The sequence below is a fragment of the Protopterus annectens genome, chromosome 8.part1 (genome assembly GCF_019279795.1).
Source record: "Protopterus annectens isolate FY-2018-M chromosome 8.part1, PAN1.0, whole genome shotgun sequence".
In the NCBI taxonomy this organism is placed as follows: Eukaryota; Metazoa; Chordata; order Ceratodontiformes; family Protopteridae; genus Protopterus; species Protopterus annectens.
In genome coordinates this window covers 101,427,786-101,445,041 of record NC_056742.1, presented here as the reverse complement: position 1 = coordinate 101,445,041, position 17,256 = coordinate 101,427,786, and the positions used below count along the sequence as shown (strand labels likewise).

Here is a 17,256-nt window from a genome sequence, read left to right as displayed (position 1 = left end):
CGGCTCATAAACCATCTACCAGGAAAGTTTACCGCAGCAAGTGGAAACGGTTCTCCATTTGGGCTGAACGGCAAGGTCTAGACCCCTTCACAGTTCCCCTTCCTCTGGTGCTTGACTTCCTAACCACTCTTTTTAATGATGGTGCCAGCAGTTCCACGGTCAAAGTACAACTTGCGGCAATTTCTCACTATCATATTGGTCATGACTCCAGTCCACTGATGTCTGCCAAATTGTGTAAAATCTTCATGAAAGGTACTTTTCTTCTTAGGCCCCCTGTAAAGCAAGCGGTTCCTCCATGGGACCTTTCTTTGGTTCTTCAGGCCTTGACCGCTCCCCCCGTCGAACCTGCAGCCACGGTAGATCTGAAATTTTTCTCTCTCAAGACAGCCTTTTTAGTGGCCATTACTTCGGCCAAGAATGTTTCGGAACTTCAAGCCTTGTCCATCAAGCCTCCTTACTTGGTCTTTCATCCGGACCGTGTATTCCTCAGGACCAACCCGTCCTTTCTTCCTAAGGTAGCTTCTGAAGCTAATATTAATCAATCCATTAACCTCCCTGTTTTCTTCCCTAAATATCAAAACAAGGGTGAATACAAGCTACATTCCTTAGATGTTCACAGGCAGCTTCGTTTTTATCTGAACAGGACAGCTGGTCATAGGCAATCCGACCAGTTGTTTATTTCCTTTGCTAAATTCAGTTTGGGTAAACCAATTTCCAAAGTCTCCTTATCACGCTGGATTTCACAATGCATCTTATTGGCTTATCAAGCTTCTGGGAGGCCCGCACCTGAGGGAGTACATGCCCATTCAACCCGGTCAGTTTCTACCTCAGCAGCCTTTAAAGCTAGGATTCCTCTGGATGATATTTGTTCAGCAGCCACTTGGGCTTCATCCCATACCTTTATTTCCCACTACAAGTTAGATATTACATCTAGAGGTAGAGCATCCTTTGGCTCCGCGGTGCTCCGGAATATCCTTCCATGACGGCCGCCCAGGATTCAGGTAGCTGGGGACTCTGTCCCACAGGTTGCAGACAAATGAATCTCCTACTTCAGATTTAGAAGTTATGTACTTACCAATAACGTTCCATCTGAGTAGGTGTATTCATTTGTCTGCAACCATCCCGCCCTCCTATCCCCCTGGCCTTGTCAATTTCCTGCATAGTACATGTTACCCTTTCTAGAGTATGTTGATTTATGGCAAACTCGATCTGAGGTCATGTAGGGAGAGCAGGGCATTATGGGTGAGGGGAGGAGCTGAGAGCTCGGATCCATAGCTGGAAAACCATGCCGGTTCGGATCCGATATCGGATCCATAACCCACAGGTTGCAGACAAATGAATACACCTACTCAGATGGAACGTTATGGTAAGTACATAACTTCTAATTAGTCAAAGTATGTTTACGTGCAGACACAATCAGTCTACCAGGAGGATTTTCTGTCTGTGTGAATTTTCGGAAGGCAATAACATTTGCCATTTTGCTATTATCACAATTAAATTTCTTTTCTATATCCATTTTTGTAAAATATCCTAAACAATACCCTTTATATATAAGAGCTTCAATTAGCTTGTTTATATTCAGTTAAATCACTAATCCTGTAAGTTTCTTTATCATCCAAATGTGTCTTGCAAATTGCAAAATACTGTTGAGCATTCATTATAACAATTTTACCCCCTTTATCTGAGGGTTTGATGACAATATTTTTATTTTTTTGCTAACAATTGCACTTCACGCCATTCTTGAGATGTAAGATTATAATCAGTAGCATTTTTCTGCTCATAAATTCATTAAACTTCATTCCACAGCATAATTAAGCATTTGAGAAAAATGTTTAATGCCTCATGTCTATATGGTGGGATAAAATCATTTTAAAAAGTGATGTCGTTAGTGTTGGACTATATGCATTGAAATCATCACATTCTATTGGATCATTGCAGACATCAGAATTACATGGAAAAAGCTGTCTTCAAAACTTATGTCTGAATCTACCTTTTGTTCAACATTGTGACTCGCTTCATGTTCTCTAGTATCAAAATAGTGTAACAAATGCAGTTTGTGACATAATCTGAATATTTCACATTTTAACTCATGTAAGCAGGGTAGCACTGTTGGAATAAATTTTAACCCATAATTCAGAACTTTTGTCTGACATTCATTTAAAACAGACTCTGAAATATTCACTACAACAGAATCTGAAAATAAATAAGTACCATTTAGACTTTTTTATATTGCCTCGTATTATCCCTTGGTAGAGCAGAGTCTGGTTGAAAACGGCCTCGATGTTCTTCGTCTTTCACTGTTGTAGTCATTACTTTTGGGTAATCTGCTGGCAGGTTGCCCTCCGTCAGCCTGATTAACAAAGTCTTGGGTCCTGCATCGGTTGCTGTCCCTTCTTCCATGACGTCAGGTCGTCAGGGGTATAAAACATGCAGCCGATGCCATTACATCAGTCTTTCTTGCCTTGCGGTGCCCGAAGCAGAAGCAGTTCGCAAGTGCTGGTTGGCTGACTCCTGAAATTTTCATTTTCGAGTTTCAGAACCCAAGTCTTCAACTTAAAGCTAAGTACCCCGTTGGGGAAACTTTTTCTTGCTCCTTACCAATGTCATTAAAAGCTAATAATTGCATTACTTGTGGAAAGCAAATACCTCATAAAGATTTTAATTCGTACTGTATTCCTTGCCTAGGCCCTGACCACGACGTACCTTGCTGTCGGTTTTGTGCTTTATTTAATCAGCACACTATCCGTCGTCAGTACATTTTTGCCTCTAAATATTTCGGTTCTCTATTTAATTATCCAGAAATGTCGTCAGTTAGCCATCCGACTACCGGGATTCCGAAAAAACGCAAAGATAAAGACAGAGACAGGCCACCGAAGTCCAAAACTGCCGACAACGCTACTCTTAAGCCAGTCACCAGTTCGCCGGTACTCAGTGAGGCACTTTCACAGCCCCTAATACCCGCTACTTCTGATTCGCAGGCCTCTACTGAGACCCATTCGGAGTCCGGTATGCCGCGAGATACTTCAGCTATGGAACCCGCGGATGTTTCTACCTTGGATGGGTCCGGAGCTGCTGTGCAGGCACCGGCTTCTAAGGGTGTATTCAGGCCTACAGACTTGCATATTAAATCGATACCACCTTCATTACTAAGGCCTAAATCTCAATCCATGCAATGGGGTTTTGATTCTTTAGAGGCTTCTTGCAGGGCTGTTACTGGGTCTGTGCTTAGAAGGCATGCTTGGCTTAAGGAGCAATCTTTGCCTGATCATGTTAAAGCTAAATTGTTGGATGCTTCTTTAAATCAGGACCGCCTGTTTGTCAATAAGGGTGAAGAAGTTCTTAAAAAGATGTAAGATAAAGCTAAATCTATGCAAACTGTTAAAGATTTTTTACAAGTGCAACCTCCAAGATTTAGTAGGCACTGGCTTACTAAGAATTGGTCCTTTCCAGCCCCTTCCAGATCCTCTCAAGCCAAACTCAGACACAGCAAACACCCCAGGTTTCAGTCCTAGGGGATTCTCAGAACCAAGCAGTGGGGGGGGGGGGGGGTGCCTCCACTTCCAAGTCTGGAAATAACAAGACACCCCCCCTGTGGTAAACAGTCTCAATGACTTCCTTTTAAAATTCCCAAGCACTTATCTTTTAACCGCCCCTTTGGGGGGAAATATTGCTTTTCATGCAAAGAACTGGGAAATCATAACCCAGGACAAATGGGTTTTAAATATAGTGTCCCATTGATAAAGATTTCATTTCCACACGTTGCCAACACCAAACAGGTGGCCAGATCTGCCCCCAAATCAGTGGGCAGAGGCTCCAAAACAAGTACCAGAAGAGGAAAAGGGACAAGGTTTCTATTGCAGGATTTTTATGGTACCCAGAAAAGGTAAATCATGGCGTCCAATCCTGGACCTGTCTGCTCTATACACTTTTTTGGAGATTCCAAAATTCAAGATGCTGACTCTTCACCAGTTACTTCATATGCTAGGCAAAGACGCCTGGTTGGCAACTCTAGATTTAAAAGAAGCATACCTGCACATCCCAATCAGGGAATCCTGCAGAAGATACCTATGCTTCAAAGCAGGCTACTTGCATTATCAGTTTTCTGCACTGCCCTTTGGCTGGTCTACTGTGTCCAGGGTATTCACAAAGTGCCTGGCTCCAGTTATTGCATTTTTCAGGCAAAGAAATATTCAAATATATCTATACCTGGAAGATTGTCTAATTCAGGCAGAAAACCAGGGCATACTTTTACATCATCTGGCATTTGTAAAAAGGGTTGTAACTTGCCTGGGGTACACCATAAACGAAAAGAAATCACAACTGGTACCCTGTCAACAGATTACATTCCTGGGTGCAAGCTTGAATACAACTGCCCAGATGGCTTTCCTCATGCCAAAAAAGCAAATTAATTTGGTAACTTACTTCAAACAAGTGGCCACAAAAACCTTGCTATCTGCAAGACAAATACTGCAAGGCTTTGGGGTTCATGGCCTCCTCTATTCTTCTAATTACATATGCAAGACTGCATATGAGGAAACTACAGTGGTATCTAAAAAGTCTATGGAGTCACCATTGTCACAGCCTGGAAACAATGATTCCTATCATACCGTGCCTACACCTGGAGTTCCTATGGTGGATAGAGGCCTGCCACCAAAACAAGGGACTACCATTCACACTACCTCTGCCACCGAAACCCTAACTACAGATGCATCAGACTATGCATGGGGGGCTCACCTGGCAGGGCAGTGCATTCAGGGCAAATGGAACCCAAATCAAATGCACCTACATATCAATCAAAAAGAAATGTTAGCTGTACAGAATGCTCTGACAGCCTTCAAGGACTACATTCTTCCAGGACAGCTAATGGTAAAGACAGACAACACCACGGTTATGTGGTACATAAGCAGGGAGGGTACACATTCCTACCCCTCTGCAGCCTAGCCATGGCATTATGGAACACAGCCTTGAGCTACCAAGTGCACCTACAAGCTCAATTCCTGCCAGGAAAATTTAATACACTGGCAGATGGACTAAACAGAAACCTCATGGACCCACACGAGTGGAAACTGGAACCATGGATTTTCAACATGTTGATAAGCGAATGGGGGAGCACAGACATAGATCTATTTGCTTCCCCCCAGAACTACCAGTTGGACAACTTTTGCACAAGGACTCCCCACAAACAAGCCTGGAAAGTGGATGCTCTGTCTTTCAGCTGTAAAAACCTATCAGTCTACACCTTTCCCCCTCTGCGTCTGCTCTCCAAAGTTCTACTAAAAGTCAAACAGGACAAACCAAGGATGATTTTGATTGCTCCAGACTGGCCGCGCCAAACACTGGTACCCCCTCCTGCGCAGTGTATCGCAAATATCTCCATGGCACCTGCCTCAGACCCCTTCCCTGCTGACTCGGCAGGAGAACCAAATTCTGCACCCTCATCTTCCAACATTGAACCTTGCAGCCTGGCTAATCACTTAAATTCACCCTTATCATCCCTCAGCAAACCTGTGATGGATGTCATCTTGGAGGCGAGGAGACCTAGTACTAGAAAATCTTATGCTAACAAGTGGAAAAGATTCTGTGCCTGGAACCAATGTTTAGGGATGAGCACAGCAGCGCCCAATTTACCTCAAATTTTGCAATAATTAACTGAGATGCTTCACACTGGCCTTTTTCTTACATTAAAATCCACGCCTCGGCTATTTCAGCTCTCTATAACACAGAACCACACCCCTCTTCTCAAGCAGAATCTCAGAAGGACAAAAAACTTGAGACCACCCAGGAGAGATCCTATCCCTGCCTGGGACCTTAACTTTGTTTTGGAGAAACTCACTCTTACCTCCTTTCGAGCCAGCTGCTACTGCAGATTTAAAATTTCTTTCTTGGAAAGCAGCCTTCCATTTAGCAATCACTTCAGCTAGAAGGATATCTGAATTACAGGCCCTTATGGCAGTGGAACCTTTCATCATCTTTCATGCAGACAGGGCATCTCTCAAGACCATCCATCCTTCATGCCTAAGGTGGTTATCAGTGTGGCTCTTAATCAGTCCATTCACTTGCCAGCCTTCTTTCCCAATCCACAGAACAAAGGGGAATAGATTCTGCATTTCTTGGATGTACACAGACAACTTAGATTCTATTTGGACAGGACAAAATCTCAAAGAAAATCTCAATTGCTGGTAGCATTTGCTGCAGGGGCAGAGGGAAAGGCTATTTCAAAACAAACCATTTCTAAATGGATAAGCCATTGCATTCATTTCTGCTATAAGCACCATGGAAAACCTATTCCCCAGGGTATCAGATCTCACTCCACCAGGGCTGCATCTACTTCTGCAGCCTTTCTCAGAGGTGTTCCTACCACGGATATCCTAGAAGCTGCGACCTGGATTTGTGTACATACTTTCACCAAGCATTATCATTTACCAATTTTCTCTAAATCCAGAGCTGGCTTTGCCACTGCTGTCTTGCAGGGCCTTATAGCTGGCCCTAATGCTGTATAAACTCCTCCTCCCCAACCATAGCTTTGGGAATCTACCCAAATGTAATGACTGCAACAGTGAAACATGAAGAACATAGTACAGTTGTGTACACTTACCACAAATGCAGATGTTTGAGTGTATTCACTGTTGCAGTCCTGGTTATCCTCCCTCCAGACCCCTAGTTTTTTCTGGCTATGCCTCTGCTTTCCTTTACTATGCTTAAAAGCCTTTTTGGTGTATTTACTTTTGGTTGGATGTATACTTTTGTGTTTTTGAGTATGTCCTTCAAGAATGCAACTGCAGTCCTTACATATGGGTTGTCCTGCCTCAGGCAGCCCTTCGGTCGGCCGGATTCCAAAGTCTGGGTCCGGTGTCGGCTGATGTCGCCTCTTCCCCGACATCAGATCGGCTGGGGTATAAGAGTATCAGCCGACGCCATCTTCCTCAGTCTTTCTTGCCACGCGGTGCCCGAAGCAGAAGCAGTTCGCAAGTGCCGGTCGGCCAGCTCCTGTGTTTTCAGTAACCGAAGTCATCAAAAAGCTAAGTACCCCGTTGGGGAACCTTTTCTTGCCTCAGCCGATGTCAGATAAAACTGCAAAAGTTAATAACTGTTTGTCTTGTGGTAAACAAATACCTCATAAGGACTTCCATTCTTACTGCCTTCCCTGCCTTGGCCCAGGCCACGACGTCTCGGCCTGTGCTGCCTGTGCTTGCTTCAATAAGCGCACACTCAGGCGCCGGGCAGAATTTGCTGAAGACTTTTATGGCGAAAAATACTCCTATATCATGCCGTCAGAACAACCGACAACACATATTTCCAAAAACCGGAAGGACCGGGACCGACATTCTCGGCCCGCGACTTCCACCGACACCACGCCAAAACCTACCACGAGTGCATCAGTCTCTTCTGAGACGGTTATTCCACCGCTCCAGACCGACAACACCGCTTTATCGTTCACTTCGGCCCCGGAGCCTACGCCGGTGCCAGTTGTTGATTTTCCTCCAGAAGCTGAAGCCCAAGATTTGCCTGAGACCATACCGGTGGACAAAGTTACTCCAGCACGTGGGGCAGCTAGGCCTCCGGTGTCCATGTCAATCAAGGCCTACACACGTGCTAAGTTTCACCCTCCTAAATCTTTTCCTCAGGGTCCCACTTTTGATAAACAAATCATGACTTTCGCTGCAGATCTAATTTCATTAATTAGAGGTTCCCAGGCTCATCATGACAGAGATTCTCAGCCGCTTTCAGACAAAAGGCCCAGGGTTGAGCAGACAGATACCCTTTCCTCAGATGAAGCCTCTGGTGACTCTGATCACTCAGATACCCAGGAAGAGTCCTTCCAGGCCTACGAGGATTCTGATGCTGAGGAATCTATTCCTTCTGCCTCTCCTCCTGATGATATTTCTTTTGGGGAAATTCTCCACTCCATGAGAGAGCATTTTCAGTGGCAGGGCCAGGAATTCTCCAACTCCAGGAAACGGCTTTGTACCTTCCTTAAGCTTCCCCAGCACAGGCCTTTAGCTATATCTCCAGTGTTAGATGTATTGGATGATGTGTACTCAGATTCGAGTGCTACTCCTGATTCTCTCCCTCCTGCTCCTGTCAAGCCAGACAGATATTACAGGGTTCCTGAAACTCATAAACATCTCTTTAAGGCCCATTCTGTTGATCTAGAAACTATTTCCCAGGGGCCCAAAGGGGTGGCCACTTCCACGGCCAAAAATCCTTTGCCCGCAGACAGGGAATCTAGGTCCCTGGAGAGGTGGGGCAAAAAAGTTTATACCTCAACCACCCTTGCCATGAGGGCCCTTAATTGCCTTTTTCATATGTTTCAGTATCAGGATTTCTTGATGGATGATTTGCAGAAAAAGTTAGCCTCTCCTGAGCCTTTAGATAGAAAGGCCTTGCAGGATTTGGTTCATAATACACAGCAGGTTAACAATCATTTTCTTCAGTGTGGTTATGATGCATTGGAAGCTTCATGTAGGGCAGCTATGACAGGGGCCTTCATACGTAGACATGCTTGGTTGAAACAACAGGCTTAAAGTAAAACTTCTAGATGCACCTCTGGAAAAACACAAGCTATTTGGTGCTAATGCTCAGGATGTGTTGAAATCAGTTGAGGAAAAGGCTAAATCAGTGCAAACAGTCAAAGATTTTCTCCAGGTTCAGCCACCAAGGTTCAGCAGGAATTGGCCTTCGAAGAATTGGTCCTTTCCAGACACTGACAAGTTCCAAAGGGGAAAAAACAGGCGTGCCCGAGGGAGAGGGCAATACCGAGGCTCCTACAGGGGACGCCAATGGCAACCGACTAATCAGAGAAGTGGCGCAGGGACTTCTACTGCTCCACAGGGACAATCACAATGACTTGACTTTGACACCGCCGACCAAGGCTCAAAGAGAAGCACCTTTAGGCGGAAAATTATCCTTATTTTCAAAAAATTGGCACGTTTTAACAAGGGACAAATGGATTCTGGACATAATAGACCAAGGCTACAGGGTCCACTTCCATACTTTACCAACAAGACAAGGCATGCCAAACCTGCCACAAAATCAAAGGGCAGAGGCACTCGTACAAGTTTCAAAACTGCTACAAATCAAAGCAATAGAAAAGGTTCCTCCTCAGGAACAAGGCCAGGGATTCTACTCAAGACTGTTCCTTGTTCCAAGAAAAGAAAAGCAATGGAGACCTATACTGGACTTGTCCGCTCTAAACACTTTTCTCATTGTGCCAAAATTCAAAATGCTGACACTACAGCAACTCCTTCCCATGCTGGGCAAGGGGTCTTGGCTGGTTACTCTGGACCTCAAGAAGGCATACCTGCATGTCCCAATCAGACACAGTTGCAGAAGATACCTCAGATTTCTTGCAGGGTCAAAGCATTATCAATTCTCAGCATTGCCTTTTGGCTTATCTACTGTGCCCAGAGTATTCACGAAATGCCTGGCATCAGTAATTGCACACTGCAGACTCCAGGGGATACAAATATACCCTTACCTGGACGACTGCCTTATACAAGCGGACAGCAAGCAAGCCTTGACAAAAAACTTGAATTATGTCATTCACTTACTACAGGCTTTGGGATACACAGTCAACATGCAAAAATCAAGACTACTGCCATCCCAACAAATAATTTTTCTAGGAGCCAAACTAGACACAAAATCACAAATGGCTTTCCTCACAGAAGAGAAGCAAGAACAATTACCAGATTACTTCAAAAGCCTAGCAAAGCTCACCCAGATGACTGCAAGGAAAATCCTGCAGGCCCTGGGTTTCATGGCATCTTGCATTCTATTGATTCCACTGGCAAGACTTCACATGAGAAAACTATAATGGTACCTAAAACGTTTATGGTCTCAACACAGCCACAACTTAGAAGCAAATATCCCACTCATTCCATGTCTACAAAGGGAATTTTTGTGGTGGGCCCAAGCAAGCCAGTTAAACAAAGGTATGCCTTTCAACAAACCTCAAACAAGCCAAACCATTACAACAGACGCCTCAGACCATGGATGGTGGGCGTACATGGAGGGCAGATGCATTCAAGGGCAATGGGCCCCCCGGAAGTGCATCTACACATCAATCAAAAAGAGATGTTAGCAGTAATACATGCAATCGAGGCCTTCGGAAAATATCTTCAACAAGGTCAACTGCTAATAAAGACAGACAACACCACTGTTATGTGGTACATAAACAAACAGGGAGGTACTCATTCTTATCCCCTCTGCAGACTAACAATGACTCTTTGGGAAAAGTCCCTGAAATTGAACATACAGCTGTAATCCCAGTTTGTTCCGGGCAAGGACAATGTTCTGGTGGACAGTCTAAGCAGAAACATCCTGGACCCGCACGAATGGATGTTGCATCCAGACATTTTTGCACAAATAACTCATGCATGGGGGAGGCCGGACATAGATCTCTTTGCCTCACACCTCAATCATCATCTGAAAAAGTTCTGTTCGAGGACACACCATCCACAAGCCTGGAGAATGGATGTTCTCTCCTTCAGCTGGAACTCTCTAACAATCTATGCATTCCCACCTCTACCATTAATGACCAAGGTGTTACTGAAGATCAAAGCAGAACAACCAAAAGGCATCTTAATAGCTCCAGATTGGCCAAGACAGCACTGGTATCCATTACTAAGGAACATAACTTGCACCAAGCCGTGACCCCTGCCTCAATGGCCTCTGCTTTTGACCCAGCACAATTACAGGACGGTTCATCCCAACCTGCAAACTCTGCAGTTGACAGCTTGGAGGGTTCCATGATTTCTCCCCATATCTCTCTCTCCGAGGAAGTTCAACAGATCTTATTGGAAGCACGCAGACCTTCCACCAGAAAAACCTACTCAGCCAAATGGAAGAGATTCAGCATCTGGAATGCCAACAAGGGTCAGGATGCATCAGTAATGAGCATCCCACAGATACTAGAATACTTGGCAGAAATGCTGCATAATGGACTTTCCTATTCTTCCATAAAAATACACGCTTCAGCAATTTCAGCAAAATACAACACTGATCCACCTGTGTTTTCACATCCTTTGCTAAGACAATTTCTAAGAGGGATAAAGAATATCAAACCTCCCAGAAAACCACCAGTGCCTGCATGGGACCTCAACTACGTGTTGGAAAAATTAACTCTTCCTCCTTTTGAGCCAGCAGCATCTTCAGAATTGCGATTTCTCTCCTGGAAAACAGTTTTCCTGTTGGCAATTACCTCAGCAAGAAGAGTATCGGAGATACAGGCCCTCATGGCAGTACCTCCATTTCTCATTTTTTATCAGGACAGAGTTTCTTTAAGAACCAATCCTTCTTTTATGCCAAAAGTGATATCCAGGGTGTCTCTAAATCAAGCAATTCACCTGCCTACCTTCTTCCCCAATTCTCAAAATAAAGGGGAAAAGCTGCTGCACACTTTGGACATACACAGACAGCTGCGCTACTACTTGGACAGAACAAAGGCCAACAGAAAGTCTGACCAACTATTTGTAGCATACGCTGCTGGAGTGCAAGGAAAGGCAATTTACAAACAAACAATTTCAAAATGGATTGGACATTGCATCAGATTCTGTTATTCTTTCCATGGAGAGGGTGTGCCAGCCAATATCAGGCCACACTCCACCAGCGCTACAGCCACCTCCACAGCCTTTCCTAAGAGGGGTGGCTACAAAGGACATTCTAGAAGCTGCTACATGGAGGTCCGTGCATACATTTTCCAAGCACTACAACCTGCCTTTATATTCCAGATCCCGAGCAGGCTTTGCTTCGGCAGTCCTGCAGGGCATTTTAGCTACACCATCTTTATCTTAGAGCCTACCACCCCCAGCTTGGCTATGGTATTCAACCCATATGTAAGGACTACAGTTGCATTCTTGAAGGACATAGTACAGATGTTCTTCGTCTCACATTGCTGCAGTCATAACCTGTGGGTAGTCCGCTGTCCTCGGTCGGCCCGAATACCAAAGTGTTAGGCTGGCGTCGGTCATGGTCGCTCAGATCTGACGTCAGTACGCAGTGGTACTAAAGCGCATGACCGACGCCATATCCCCAGTCTTTCTTGCCACATGGTCCGAAGCAGAAGCAGCGTTTGCAAGTGCCGTTCGGCGTCCTGAAATTTTCGTATTCTGAGTTTCAGACCGAAGACCAAGTTGGGCTAAGTACCCGTGGGGAATATTTTGTCTTTTCTTGCCTCAGTTAAATCTGGATGTCAGAAAAAGTTAATAATTGTATTTCTTGTGGGAAACAGATACCTCATACGGACTACCACTCTCTGTATTCCTTGCTTGGGGCCTGAGCACGACGTAGTCGGGTGTCGCTTTTGCGCTAGATTTAATAAGCGCACCATTAAACGCAGGTTAGATTGTGCTAGACTTGTTTTCGGTAAGCGGTGTAACTACAACATGCCGTCGGATCCTCCGGCGCCACCGCTAAGAAGCGAAAAGATAAATCGTTAAAGTCTAAGCAGGACGAGTCGTCCGTTGCGGACGCCGGTTCTATGGAAACTATGGTTGAATCTGTGGATCCAGCCGAGGTTTCAGCTGAATCTCAGGGGGAGCCTTTAATCTTACAGGATTTGGCCTCTCAGGAGCTAGGTCAGGCCGAGGGAGCCTCTCAAGTTTCTGTGGTTCCTTCTTTACATAAGGTTGTTAGGCCTTCTACTTCTGTCACTAAAGCCCCTTCTAAAGCTAGACCTGGTCTTTCTGGCACAGGCGTCAGCCCTAGTTCTTCAGGCTCTGTTCCTAAAAAACATATGCTGAAAATGGCAGAAGATTTGATTACTTTAATCAGAGGTACTATGCCCCCTCCAGATAAGAGGCCTAGGGTGGAGACAGAGGTGGAGGGATTGGAGCATTCCTCAGATTATTCTGAGTCTTCAGCTGAGGACATTCAGGATTTTCCTCCCTATTCTGATTCGGATGCAGAGGATTCCTGTCCTTCTGCTTCTCCTCCAGAGGATTTTTCTTTTTCTGAAACCCTGCACTCCATGAGGGAGCATTTTAAGTGGGAAGGTCAGGATTTTTCTGATTCTCGTAAGAGGCTTAGGGAATTTTTGTTTTTGCCACAACATAGGCCTTTGGCTATTCCCCCTGTTTTGGATGTTGTTCAGGATGTTTTTTCTGAAGCTTCCCTAAATCCTGATTCTTTACCCCCTGCCCCTGTCAAGCCAGACAGGTATTACAGAGTTCCAGAGGCTCATAAATTTTTGTATAAGAGTCCTAGAGCTGACCCGGAAACTATTAGTCAGGGACCTAAGGGTGTCAGGGCTTCTGTAGTTAAGAATCCAGTTCCTCTGGATAAAGATTCTAGAGCTTTGGATAGGTGGGGTAAAAAAGTGTATACCTCCTCCACGCTAGCTATGAGGGCTTTAAATTGCCAGTTTCATATGCTGAAGTATCAGAATTTTCTGTTGAGTCAGTTGAAGTCTAAAGTAGATGCTTTAGCTGAGGGTATAGAGTGTAAGGAATTGCAGGACTTAGTTCATGCCTCTGATCAGGTAGGTAAGCATTCCTTACAGTGTGGCTTTGATGCTCTTCAGGCTTCTTCCAGGGTGGCTGCCACTGGTTCAGTTATTCGTAGGCACGCCTGGCTTAAGGACCAGAATTTGTCAGAGCATGTTAAAGCTCGAATTTTGGATGCTCCCCTTCAATCTGAAGTTCTTTTTGGTTCTCCTGTGGAGTCAGTTTTGAAGAAAATGGAGGACAAAGCTAAGTCCATGCAGACGGTTAAGGAATTTTTACAAGTGCAGCCCCCTAAGTTTAGCAGAAATTGGCCTGCAAAAGGATGGGCTTATCCTTCTTCTGATTTTCAGTCTAAGGGCAGATCTAGACGTGGTAGGGGCAGAGCTCATGCCCAGGGTTCTTTCAGACCTAGGACGTGGAGTTCTCCTGCACAATCTTCTGGTGAGGGCAGGGGTCAGCCTTTTCGTAAACAGACCCAATGACCTGTATCTCCAGCTGCCAGATTCCTCCTGTCTGGCAGCTCCTCTAGGAGGAAAGTTGGCACTTTTCAAGCAAAATTGGCTTTTGGTCACCCAGGACAAATGGGTGTTGGACATTATACATCGAGGTTACAAGTTTTATTTTCACACCTTGCCTCCTTTCAAAGGCATGCCGGACGTACCTCCTCAGCAAAGGCTGGAGGCTCATAAGCAGATTTCTTTACTTTTACAAATGGGGGCTATCCAGGTGGTACCTCCGTCAGATGTAGGCCTAGGATTTTATTCTCGCCTGTTTCTTGTGCCAAAGAAAGGAAACACTTGGAGACCAATTCTGGATTTGTCCATTCTCAATACATACCTAGACATTCCAAAGTTCAAGATGTTAACTTTGCAGCAACTTCTGCCTTTGCTAGGCAAAGATCACTGGATGGTAACTCTGGATCTCAAAGAGGCTTATCTTCACATTCCTATCAGGCCCAGCTGCAGGAGGTTCCTGCTTTTTCGGGCTGGTACTTTTCATTATCAGTTCTCTGCACTGCCCTTTGGCTTATCTACTGCGCCCAGGGTGTTCACAAAGGTCCTGGCTCCTGTGATAGCCTTCTTAAGACTAAGAGGGATACAAATTTATCCTTATCTGGACGATTGCCTGATTCTTGCTCAAGACAAAGTCAAGTTACTTCAGCATCTACAGTATGTAATGGCAGATGTTCTTCGTTTCCCATTGCTGCAGTCCTTACTATTGGGTATAGTCCGCATCCAGTCGGCCCGAATACCAGAGAGAGGCTCACGTCGGTCAGGGCGCATTAGACTGACGTGAGTAAGTCAGGGTACTATTGCGCATGACCCACGTCATATCCTCAGTCTTTGTCCGATGCAGAAGCAGTTTTGCGAGTGCAGGTTGGCGTTCTGAAATCTTCAAACCGGAGTTTCAGACCAAACAGAGTTGGCTAAACATTTTGTTTTCTTGCCTCAGTATTTTACCGGATGTCAGAAAAAGTGAATAACTGTATTTCTTGTGGGAAACAGATACCTCATAGGGATTACCATACCTTGTGTATACCTTGTTTAGGGCCTGAGCACGACGTTGTTGGTTGCCGCCTTGTGCTAGGTTTAACAAACTATTAAGAGGAGGTTAGACTGTGCCAGGTTAGTGTTTAATTATAAAATGCCGCCGGATGCTCGGCGCGCTTCCAAGAAGCGCAAGGACAAAACAGCGAAGCCTAGGGTTGATGAACCCGCAGTCCCGGACGCCGGTTCTTTAGGAGGCTCAGTGGAGCCAGAGGTTTTGCCAGGAGTTTCCATGGAGTCCCAGGCAGAATCTTTACTGTTACAGGATGTGCCTTCTCAGGAGGTAGGCCAGGCTGAGGGGGCTTCTCAGGTGACTGTTCTTCCCTCTCTTCCCAAGGTAGTTAGAGCCTCTCCTTCTGTTGCCAAAACTTCTTTGAGAGGTAGGCCTAGTTTAGCTTCAGTGGGGCTTCTCCTAGCATTTCGGTTCTGTACCTAAGAAACATATGCTTAAAATGGCAGAAGATTTGATTACTATGATTAGAGGTTCTATGCCCCGCGTGATAAGAGGCCTAGGGTGGAACCAGAGTTTGAATCTTTTGAACAGTGTTCAGAGGCTTCAGGGTCTTCTCGCGGAAGACTTGCAGGAGTATCCTACTTATTCTGATTCTGATGTGGATGATTCCACTCCTACAGCTACTCCTCCTGAGGATTTCTCATTTTCAGAGACTCTGCATTCCATGAGGGAGCACTTTAAATGGGAAGGCCAGGATTACTCTGATTCCAGGAAAAGGCTTAGGGAATTCTTGTTTTACCCCAGCATAGGCCCTTAGCTATTCCTCCTGTGTTGAATGTGGTGGAAGATGTTTTGCAGAGGCTTCCTGAACCCTGACTCTTTGCCTCCTGCTCCTGTTAAACCTGATAGGTATTATAGGGCTCATAAGTATTTGTTTAAGAGTCCTAGGGACCCAGAAACTATTTCTCAAGGGCCTAAAGGTGTTAAAGCTTCTGTGGTTAAAAATCCTGTTCCCACTGATAAAGAGGCAAGGGCTTTGGATAGGTGGGGAAAGAAAGTGTATACTTCTTCCACTCTAGCCATGAGAGCATTGAATTGTCAGTTTCACATGCTAAAATATCAGAATTACCTCCTTTCACAATTGAAATCTAAGGTGGATGCTTTGGCAGGGGGTATTGAGTGTAAAGAGTTGCTGGATTTGGTTCATGTATCTGAACAAGTGGGTAAGCATTCTTTGCAATGTGGTTTTGATGCTGTACAGGCCTCTCGAGGGTGGCATGCCTGGTTGAAGGATCAGAATTTAGCTGAGCATGTTAAGACAAGGATTTTGGATGCTCCTTTACAGTCTGATGTGTTGTTTGGATCACCTGTGGAAACAGTTTTAAAGAAAATGGAGGACAAAGCTAAGTCTATGCAAACTGTTAAAGATTTTTTGCAGGTGCAGCCACGAAATTTAGTAGAAATTGGCCGGGTGGACATATCCTGCTTATGATTCTCAGTCTAGGGGTAGGTCTAGACGTGGTAGGGGCAGGGCTCAAGGTTCTTAGGCCTAGAACAGGAGTTCGTCCGACTTCTGGTGAGGGCAGGGGTCAGTCCTTTCGTAAACAGACCCAATGACCTGTCTTTTCAGCTGCCAGTAGATTCCAGTCTGGCAGCTCCTTTGGGAGGAAGACTGTCTCCTTTCAAAGCAAATTGGGATTTCATTACTCAAGACAAATGGGTGTTGGATATAATTCACCACGGTTACAGATTTTATTTCCATACAATGCCCCCTTTCAAAGGCATGCCAGACGTTCCTCCTCCACAAAGAAAAGAGGCTCACAAGCAAGTTTTTCAATTACTCCAGATGGGGGCCATTCAGCCAGTCCCTGTATCAGAAAGGGGCCTAGGATTTTATTCTCGCCTGTTCCTAGTACCAAAGAAAGGGAACACGTGGAGACCAATTTTGGATTTATCTCTCCTCAACACTTTTCTGGACATTCCCAAGTTCAAGATGTTGACGTTACAACAGCTTTTACCTCTGCTGGGCAAAGATCACTGGATGGTAACTCTAGATCTCAAGGAAGCTTACCTTCATGTGCCTATCAGGCTGAGTTGCAGGAAGTATCTGCTGGAAATTCTCATTATCAGTTCTCTGCATTGCCCTTTGCTTATCTACGAGTATTCACAAAGGTTCTGGCTCCAGTGATAGCTTACTTCAGGCTTCAAGGAATTCAAATCTATCCTTACTTGGACGACTGCCTGATTCTGGCTCAAGCAAAGGAAGATCTTGTACAGCATCTGGAACATGTTATAGCAGTGCTAAGATGCCTAG

At 45.1% G+C, this 17,256-nt stretch overlaps 1 protein-coding gene across 13 annotated transcripts in view; it reads left to right on the top strand.

Moving 5' to 3' along the window:
• The window catches only part of ZC3H18 (zinc finger CCCH-type containing 18), a 2,225,788-nt gene that overhangs the window by 1,871,789 nt on the left and 336,743 nt on the right, over nt 1-17,256 (top strand). The gene's annotated exons all lie outside the window — the stretch shown is intronic.